General features: G+C 42.6%; 1 long non-coding RNA gene across 2 annotated transcripts in view; it reads right to left on the bottom strand.

The window, feature by feature from the left end:
* Positions 1–500: 500 nt before the first annotated feature.
* LOC138919274 (uncharacterized) overlaps positions 501–10604 on the bottom strand; it is a 96589-nt gene continuing 86485 nt past the window's right edge. For both annotated transcript variants that reach the window (XR_011429310.1, XR_011429311.1), the window contains exon 6: positions 501–3359. This is a non-coding gene — a long non-coding RNA (uncharacterized lncRNA). The remainder of the gene's footprint in view (positions 3360–10604) is intronic.

Below are 10604 nucleotides of genomic sequence, written 5' to 3'. Positions count from 1 at the left end.
CGCAGAGGCATCGACCTCAATGACACTCCCCAGGGGAATGAAATCAAGCACTTCTGCCAACACAAACTCACAAAGCCTCTGTTTTCTTTATGAGATCAAGGTCAAGCAAGTGGACCCAACGAAGTTAGGCATCAGGGAACATGTACGGGTGAAGGCCGGCACTCCAAAGTTTGTGTGGAAGTGAATTCAAGTATCTGAAACCAGTTTTGAAAAAAAATACTATTTCCTGATTTTAAGAAAGGCAACGTAAAGATAGGATCATAAAGCTTCTTGGCTATGTCAATACTTTATCAAAAGAACCCTGAAACTCTGAGAAATATTTCTTTAGTTTAAGCAAGGCTGGACCAACCCTACCAGGACCCTAGAGGAAACTTTTTCATTTTAGTGTTAACAGCGTAAGCCAACCTCGAGTCTCATGGATATGTTTGTGGCTCTCCCTGTAACAAGGCGAGAACAAAGGAAGGAGATACACACAGCGATCAAAGAAGAGATGGCACTTGTGAAGGGAAAGAAGGAAATGAATTTATTGAATTCTTACAATGTATCAAACATTGTTCAAGGTCTAATTTAACTCCTAACACAACTCTGCATTTGAATATCACTATTCCTTTCTTACAGAGAACAAACCAAGCTCAGAGAACCTAAGTAACTTGCCCAAGATAGCATAGGCGGTAAGGAGTGAAACCAGACTTGGAACCCGGGTCTACCTTGTTCAAAGCTCAAACTTATTCTGATGTTCTGGGGAGCAAGGGGGGCACACCACAGAATTTCACAAAGACACCTGCCTGTTGTACACCCATGTTTATAGCAGCATAGCCACAAGACCCAAAAGGTAGAAGCAACCCAAGTGTCCATCAAGGGCTGAATGGATAAACATTCTGGGGTATACACATGCCGTGGAATATTGTTCAGCCTTAAAAAGAAAGGGAACTCTGACAGGACACATGGTCAACATGGATGAAACTCAAGGCTATTACAGTAAGTGAGATAAGCCAGTCACAACAAGACAAAGACTAGATGGTGCACTTAGATGAGGTATCTAGAGCTGTGAAACTTGTCCAAACATAAAGTGAACGGTGGTGGCCAGGGCTGGGGGGAGGGGAGATGGAGACATTTCATTAGTGCAGAGTTTCAGTTTTGCCAGACAAAAAGAGTCCTGGAGATTGGTTGCACAACAACGTGAATGTACTTCTCACCAAGCAATTATACACTTAAAAATGGTTAAGACGGTAAATTTTACGTTATATTTTACCACAGTTCTAAAACATGCAAAAATACCCGCCTGAGTTGCATTTCCCTCGCCTTTACCAATGGTTTTGCTTTCTTTTCTGCTCAGTCTTAGGCTCTTTTGCAAGGTGGGAATTGGGTCAATGAGAAAACTCCCACACAGACACTCTATCTTACAATCTGTGCAAAAGAAAAAAAATCCCAAGAAGGAAGACCTTCCTCCAGGACAGTAATCAGCCAGCTATTTCTAAAGGACGCAAATTCTTTAGTACCATTTACACAGTCCGTGGGAGCCAGGTTCCTACAGGAGTTGACATTTTAAGGTCATATCCAATGTCTGTGCCTAGTTCATGTTCCAGCCAGGGCACCTCAGAGGTTGAGAGAGACAGAGGCCACCAGTAATGCAGGGACTTCCATGGCTCTCACCGTGTGTCAGGCACAGTGCTAAGCACTCCACAAACATAAGCTCATTTAGTCCTATCAGCAACCCTAGTGGTGGTGTTATCGGTAGCTTCATTTTGTAGGAGAGCGAATTAGGACATGGAGAGGTTAAGTCACTTGCCCAAGGTCACACAGCTAGAAAATGGCAGAGCCAAAATTTGAACAAAAGCAGCCTGGTGCCAGAATTTATGCTATGTGGCTTGTCACTTGTATTTTTTGTGGGTCCCTAGATAGTAAATACACACACGGTCAGAAATTTTTTAAAAATTTAAACTTCATTGCCTTCTTTCAAACCTGCAGCCCTGCTCCCTGACTTTCTAGTAACCTCTTCGGGAGGTGACATCAAGTCTGCACGTGGCCTCTGCCGCTCCGCTTTGCCTCTCCCCGGGTCCGCCCCCAGTCCTGGTTCAAACCCCACCTCTTCATGACCCTTTGACTCCAGACTGCGCTTCCCCTTCCCCGGCGACTGTGCTGGGGGTCTTCCCGACCTATTTCTCCCTCTCTGGGCACGGCGTCCCACCGGTGACCCTGGCCCAAGCTGCCTCCACCCGCGGTCCCCCTGTCCTTACCCCCGTCCCTGCACGCTCCCCGCGTGCGCCCCGCTTCCAGCTGCCCTGCCCTGGCGCTGGGCTCGTCTCTGGGGCGCGTTTCCTGCCCCGCTCTCTTCCCGGGCCACCCTTCCAGGCCTCGGGCTCCACCACCTGGAGGTTCGGGCCCCGCCAGCAGGGCCAGGGCTCCACGTCACGCCCGGGAACGCCCCGCGGCCCCCAAACAGAAGCCAGCTCGGTCATTTTCCTTTAGGCTTTTGAAGAAAAACGTTGTAAGTATCTGGGGCCTTGGGCGGGACGGTGGGTGGCAAAGAAGGCCACTGACCAGGGCGGCCGCTTCGTCCGCGGGGCCCCCTCGCCGCCCACAAAGCTCCAACCACACGAGTCACACCGGCCCGCGGGGGCGGCGGGGAGGGTGTTGGACTCGGGGGGGCCCCGCGGTCTCCGTCCCCGCCGCTCACACCCACGCCGCACGGCGGAAGCAGGGACACAGGAGCAATGACCCTTGTGGCGTTGACCCAACACAGCTTTACGGACAGACGAGCCGGCTGGTCCCTCCGTGAAAGCGCTGGAACCTCTGTGATGTCTTCCGGCTTTAACGTGGGTTTCCGGGGACCAGAGCCCCTCTTTGCCGTTTAGACTATACTTCATTAACTCCACTCCACTGAAAGTAAAATCAAAGTAAAATAGGAAACGTGATCCCTCGCATCATGCGGCATATTCCTTCCGGCATGAGAAGGCGCTCCGACGGGACAATTATTCACTGCCCCAAACTGAGACCCATCTGCTGCTCATACTCTGCCGCAGCCGGGACTTCTCAATTTCCACAAAGAACCTTTTCCTTACCAAAGGTTCATGAAGGTTCTCCAGGCCATGCTTTGCCAAGAGTAGTTTTGAGACGGCAAAAGGAAGCTTGGTGCAGGCATGTGGCCCAGGGAGCGTGTGCACAGGAGCATGAACAGCTGAGGCTGGGGAGCCTGGTCTACAGACAACCGCCTGGGAGAAGCTTCCCCCATTTGGGACATTCTTGACTGCTCTGCTTTGTCCTCACGAGGCTCTGAGATGCTCGTTCATTAACTCATTTCTTCATCTGCTTAACAAATGTTTTGGAGGGTCTTCTTTGGGCCAGAATATTGCTAGGCCCTGGGAATACAATGGAAAGACAAAGACAGAAAGACAGACAGTAAGCAAACACTAAAAAAGAGAAGAAACAGTGTCTGCCCTTGAAGAGCTTATAAACTGGTGCATCCTGTCTTGTAGAACTCCCCACGATCATAGAAATGTTCTTTACTCTGCACTGACGGATACGGTAGCTACCGGCCACATGTGGCGGTTGATCACTCAAAACGTAGATGATGTGACTAGGAAACTGAATTTTTAATTTCATTTAATTTTAATTAATTTAAATTCAAATAGGCACACATGGCTAGCGGGTACTGTATTGGATAGTGTAGGCCTAGTGGGAAAAATACTTAATCAAATGAATGTAATATTACAACTGTGCTATGTGCTAAGAAGGACTTTAGGTACAGAGCTCTAAAAATGAATAATAGGAGGATTTGACCAAGTCAGGAAGGTCAAGAAAAACTTCTCTAAGGAAGTGGCATAGGAGGAGAAATCTGAAAGAAGAGGAGGGGTCAAGTAGTTGGCGGGGGTGGGGGGGAGGCCACGGGGGCAGGGGGTGGTGCGGGGGGTGGGGGACAGGGGGGCAGTGGGGGTGTCACAGAGGCAATCTGGGCATCCAGAACAAAGAGGAAATGATACTATGTAATATTAGTGTGGCTGATGCTGTTAGGGGGAATAGGGGCCAGACCTTACTAGGGCTTTGCAGGCCACATAAGGGATTTTGGTGTTCAGCCTAAGGACAGGGTTTCAAGCAAGCAGGGGCTGAGGGTTTGAGTGCATAAGAAGTGGTTGCCTTTGCATTTTGACAAGCTCCCCCTGGTTGCAGTCTGCAAAACACTCCAAAAGATAGCAAGAGAAAGCACAGGAAGATAGTAAACTGTCTATTGCAGTGGTCCACATGACGGATGATGGTAGGTAGCTTGAATCCAGACAGATGTGTGGGATATGTAAAAAGGAAAACCAACCTACCCCAGAAAAAAATTGGATATGAGAAATAAGGAAAGAAGATCCAGTCTCAAGGATGACAATGCAACTAGCACATCCTGGTGGATGGAGGTACAACTGACTGAAGAGAAAACACGGAGGGAAGAGCAGGTCCAGAGGGGATGTTATTAGTTGGATCTCCAACACGTTGAGTCTGAGATGCTCAGAGACATCCAAATGGTCTGTTGAATAGGCAGAAACTCAGAGGAAAAGTAAGGGATGAAGATAGAAATTTGGTGGGTCGTTAGTGAATAGCGTATTAGTACTTGTGTCCCCATGATAATGTAAGGTATTCTTGGCAAGTTGCCACAAATGTTTGTTAATTAATGCAGACAAGGCAGTATGTACAAGTAGAATACATCTCATGCAAAATTACAACAGTCATTTAAAAGGGAGGCGATCAGGAAGTGTGCAAATGGGGAAAAAATGCTGATGAGGTTCATTTGTAAAAGCTTCATGAGAAAGCAAAACTACCTAAAGAGATGGGGAACAGGGCATGAGAAGTTCACACACCGTGGATGCTCGTTGCAATAAGAGAGGAACGGGAGAGATGGAAGGATTCATTGCCAGCTGTGCTTCAAGTAAACTACAGGAGAACTCTGGCTCAGGTATAAAAGATAGAAACAGACCGTAGGGGAATTGGGACCAGAGGGAGTGACACCGATAGTTAACAATAGTGGGCATTTTAAAATTAATTTGTTTGGTTTCTGCTGATGGGTGATAATTATTTTTGGATACTGATAAGTTGAATAGTTAATCAAAAATGATGCCACAATACAATTGACAATACAGGTAGGAAAGTTGCTTTAGTTTTCCATCCTTTTCCCATACACTGTTTCCATCTTAGAAGTATGTCACCTCTCAGATGGGTGAAAAGAAACATCAGTTTTAAACAACCTGCTCTCAGCTGGCCATATAGGTGATGGCATTTGTCTTCCTACTACCGCATTAACTGGAGATCAATTTATTCCATTTAAAAGTCCTCCTACTGGACTATGGGCTAGTGGAGAAATAAAATATAGAAAATGGTTATAATCGCTCCAATCAACAACTTTATAACTTGCCCTGAAAATCACAACACTAAGAACACAAATCTCCATTTGCCCTCAAATAGTAAGAATTATTTTGATTGTAGCTGAGACTCTTAGAAATGTGTTCAGACTGTTTCAGGACATAAAAGAAACTGGGTCTAAATCTAATCAGAATACAAAGAAACATTCAGGTATTTCAAGCTGAGACCTTGTACTCTTTCATGCTACCAGTCTGATCCAGTCCCTTTCCTCTGCTTCCTACCCAAAAGCAACCACTAAGAGGAATGGGGCATACGTTCCTTCCAGGCCAAGCTTTTATACTATTACTCCACATGTGAGTACAAAAACAATACATATCATTGCTTTGTGTTTAGTTTACGTAAATGCTATTCTATAATATGAATCATTCTAAAGCTTGCTTTTTCATCCATCTCTGATTTACGACTTCTCCATGTTGATATGTATAGCTTTGGTTTGTTTTAATTGCTGTTAATTTGCCATCACATGAAAAGATCTATCTTATCCATCCCCCTATTGATTGATACCAGATTACTTCCAGTTTTGCACTATTACAAAAATATAGCAACAGAGATATTCTACATATCTTTCTGTGCACTTGAGCAAGACGTTCTAGATCAACATAGATAGAGCCAGATGTAGATCAGAGAGGCTGAGGCCATGACTTCACAAGATATTGGCAAATGTCTCAAAAAGTGGTGGGAGTTGTTAACATTCTTGGCAGAAGAGGATAAGATCTTTTCTACACACATCGACTCTTTGATGTTTGCCAATCAAATGGGTGTGAAGTGCTGTCTCATTTTAATCTTTTTCCCTGATTACTGGTTAAGTTAGGCATCATTTTTGTTTATCGTCTATCTGATTTACCTCTCCTTTGAACTGCTGGTTCACATCTTTTGTCCATTTTTATATTTGCTTGTTATTTTTCTCCGGAGATCTTTACATACCATATGTGTCCAGACATAAAGTGACTCTAAACATAGGGCTATCTCCCAGTGTTCCAAATGAGGAGATACAGAAAGTTTTGTTCAACCCAAATGTAAAAATCTTTACTCATATAGATAAAATCATCAAATGTGTATGTATTACGCTAATGTCCTTTCAAATGTATATTTTAAATCATACATTACATAATAAATTAAAGAATATTGCTTTTTCCTTCACTCACATCTCAAATCACTTTATTCAAATTTCTAATGAGCGTATCCAACATCAGGGATTGTCACCACTGAACCACTTTTTGCGTCTTTTACAGTTTGCTAAAACAGATCATCTTTACTTCTGTTCAGATAAATTTTGAATCTGTATTTAATGCGCTCACAAGACTTTGTTCCAAGCTACCCAATACCCTTTTCTATATGATCACATACTATGTATATTGCTTTTTGTGCCAGTTATCTTGCATTTGCCCCTTCTGATAATCCCCCTTCTCTGAGATGACACCTTGTGTCTAGTGCCCACAGCAGTCCCTCTTGTTCTAAGTCCCTCAGCCTGTTTTTCTAGAGCCAGTTTTAGGAACAACATGGCCATTTCAGACTCCTGGCTTTATATGGGCGATTCTAGCTCCCTCCACACATGGTACCTACAAATCTAAATCTCCTTTCAGCTCTTGTGTCAAACCCCAGCTGTTAGGTCCATCCAGTGGGGATCTATCCATGCGCCATGTGGGTTCAGCCTTGCTTATCTGTCACTGGAAGGGATTTTTCTCTTATTTAGTTCCCTAGGGACTTCTTTGTATTTTTTGAACTATTCACTTAGAACGTGCTTTTGCTTCAAGTCTTCCCAGATATTATGTGATTGGGAGGCACTTTCTTTATCAGCTCAGTTTGTCAAACCGTGTAGAAGACATCTCTACAATGGCATTTGGAAAGGTAGCAGTGGTCAGCAGAGTAGAAAATCCTGAAATCATGGATCAGCATACTATGTGAGTGCCAGGTTTGTGAAGTTTTTGTCCCCAGAAATACAAAGGTTTTTCTCCTGGTTTAAGATGTCCCATAGGCACATACGTGAACCTGTTAAAAACAAATTGTGTCACATTTCCCTCAGATTTACAATAGGAAGAAAAAATAAACAAGAACAAAATTATTTCAGTAGTTAGGATCCTGATCCTTCCTAAAACTGGCTTTGAAAGAACACTCAAATTCACATGACACTGTTCACATTTCCCATAACTGGAGGCAACAGCTCTTCTCTCTAGCGTGATTCTCTGCAGCTGTAATGAATGAAGCCTCTAAATCTGACTTTCTGGTGGAAATATCAGCAAAGGAAACATACTGGACTTAGGTGTTGGTTTGTTTTTCTGATTGCATGAAGAAAAAACAGCATTTAGTTGCTATTTTTTAAATATCTATATCCCAAAAAGTTCCACATTTAAAAAGTGTTTAAAGATTCCACACTTAATCAGGGTTTTAAGTATTTCAGGAAGATTATTTTTTGCTTTTAATCTTGATGACTTTTTTCAACTGTTTTCAGTAAATTAAAACACTTCCTTAACTGCCTCAAATGAAAATACATTAGAAAAGTTAAGCACAGTCATAAAACTATCTTCTCAGGATTCATATAAATTTACAGTAGGATCTTCTCAGGATTCATATAAATTTACAGTAGGATCTCAACGTATGTTGGATAACAACAAATTAGAAATTTAAATCAAAGAGTGAAAATATCTCAGCACCTCACTCCTTCACAATCTCCAGACATCAACAACTACACATTTCATAAACATCTATGAGAATTTACTTGGTTCATTTGATTATTTATTGCTACTAACAGTCATGGAAGGTCCACCCTACCCTAACTCTACCATCATCTGGAAAAGTTTATAGAGAGGCTAATAATGTAAAAGCTATCCTGTGTTGTAGGATGTCTCTCTTTGTTAAATTGAATGGTGGCTTATTAAAATTATGTTGGTTAATATGCCACAAGTGAATTCTCCCCACCTACAGTTATTCTCTGCTCCTTAAATTAATGAGGAAAATAGATTTCACTGTTCTCCATACATGTTTGTATCCATGGATTAAGTGTCCAAAAGTTTGTGTGGATAAATTCTGAGCAAGCTAAGCTCCATGGGTAAATTTACCCCATTATGTGTGGTACGTTCTAGAGTCATCACAGAAGTGTCAAAGTTAAGGAAGAATTAAGTCAAGGAGGAAAAAACAACAAGCAGTAGAGGCTTGAAGACAACTTGGAATCTAAAATCCCATCTCAAAATTTAGGCTGTGAGGCTATTCATTCTACATATTTAGTCCAGCTTTGGTATCAGCTTCTTATAATTTTTCCCATGTCTAGTGTGCATTTAGGAAACTTTTTTTTTGTTTTAAGGAACAGATGGGAGTAATCGCAGCTGAAACTCTCACCCCTCCTCCTCTGGTGCTGGTCCAGTCCTTCCAAGGGCACATCTGGGCCTGGGATGGGTCCTTTTTATAGTTTTCTCAAGAGCATGTGACTAATACATTTCACATGTTTAATTAAAGGCTTTTTGTGTGCACTGTGTGTAGTGAGAACCTCGTGTGTTTCCAAGATCACATGCCTAAAGTGTGACACTGTGACCCTTTAATGCTCACTCTGAAATCAAGTTCATTACATCAGAACCAGTGGGTGGTTAGAGGAAAGGAAAGGAAGAGGAGGAAATGAAGAGTCATAAATCAAGATTGTGCCATAGAATATTACCACTGGCAGATCTACTCAGGTCAATCTATAAAACTCCCCACCTAGGACTGTCACCTTTAGAACGGGAAGGGCCCCAGAGGACATCTAGTCCAGCCTCTTCACTTTACAGATGTGGAAACCAAAGTACAAAGAGATAGTGTGATACACCCAGGACCATACAGCTTGTTCATAAATGACCCAGGACTAGAACTCAGGTTCCTAAATTGCTTCCAGTGTTCTCTTCATTATACCTCAAATATGTGGCTGAAATTTTAAAACTGGAGTTAAGAAAAGTAACTTGTGCCCCTACCATTGTTAGGCACTGTGCAATATCTTGGGATTACAAAGATAAGTAATTTGGATTCCTGCTGTCGGAGGGCTTACACTCCGAGGAGAAGGTGAAGATAAACTGATAACCACTTGGGGCAGTAACCACTGGAAGTGACATCACAAAGGGCTGAGAAAGCCCCATGGACAGAGCGGCTTCTTTCCCAGGAATTAATATTTTGTTAGATCTTGGAGGGTGAGTAGGAACTTGACAGCAAAGAAAGGCTGTTCTAGGCAGAGAACAGTAGACAAAGGAGCCTATAGGACCCGGCATGTTCCTGGAACTGAGTTGCAAGAGAGGACAGTAGGAGATGAGGTTGACAAAGTCAGTTAGGTCAAAGCTAAGGAGTGTCAATTCCATAATTTTAGCCACTTGAATCTAACAGATATTCAACGAGCAGAGATGGTATTATTGAAGAAGTTTTTTGAAAACTGGCATTGATTAAATTCTCAAGTATTCTTAAAACAGACTAGAGTGGGGAAGAGATTAGGGTCAGGGACATGAGTAGGGAACTGGTTCCTACTCATTCCAAGAAGGAAAGATGATGATAAGGAAGTAAGAGCTGCATTTTGTTTTTAAACTTCAAGGAAGTTGATAGATTTGGGCAGGGATTAGGAAAGGAAAGATACAGGAAGGGAAAGAGTGGATGAAACACTGGGTTTTTCTCACTCGGGGAAACTGAGTGAAACCATTAACCAAGATCGAGAATAAAAGAAGAGTTAATTCTGAGAGTAAGAAAAGGAGAACTTCATTTAAGGACTCTGGAAATGGGGCATAAAGATCTAGAAATAGCTTTCTTGGCTCTATGAAGGAAATTTAGAGACATTCTGTGCAGTGTGAGGTATCTAGTCTTATAATTAATAACAGATTGGGCCCATAGAAACTAAGGCAATACTAGTTTCAGTTACCACCTACTCACAGTTGACTATATATGCAAACATAATTATAACTCACAGATTTTGAGAGTAACTATTTCCCATTTATCTAAGCACTGTCTTTCACCAGTGGCATCTAAATCAAAAAACATTGTGATTAATTAAAATATTTCAGTTCAGTTCTTAATGGCCTTTATTAGTCTCTACCAGGTATAAAAATTATACCTCATTGCTGGGAAATGCAAGGAAAATAGGACACAGTTCAAGAAATTGACGTGCTGGAGGGTGAATAATAGCAAGTATGTGTTTCCAATACGCAGAATAAAATCTGATAGGAGCTGTGAGGAGGAAGAGAAGAGCTCTTGGGAAAGAAGATAGT

The sequence above is a fragment of the Equus caballus genome, chromosome 19, assembly GCF_041296265.1.
Source record: "Equus caballus isolate H_3958 breed thoroughbred chromosome 19, TB-T2T, whole genome shotgun sequence".
Lineage (NCBI taxonomy): Eukaryota > Metazoa > Chordata > Mammalia > Perissodactyla > Equidae > Equus > Equus caballus.
The sequence above is the reverse complement of the archived record's forward strand: the minus strand, read 5'-3'. Positions and strand labels throughout refer to the sequence as shown.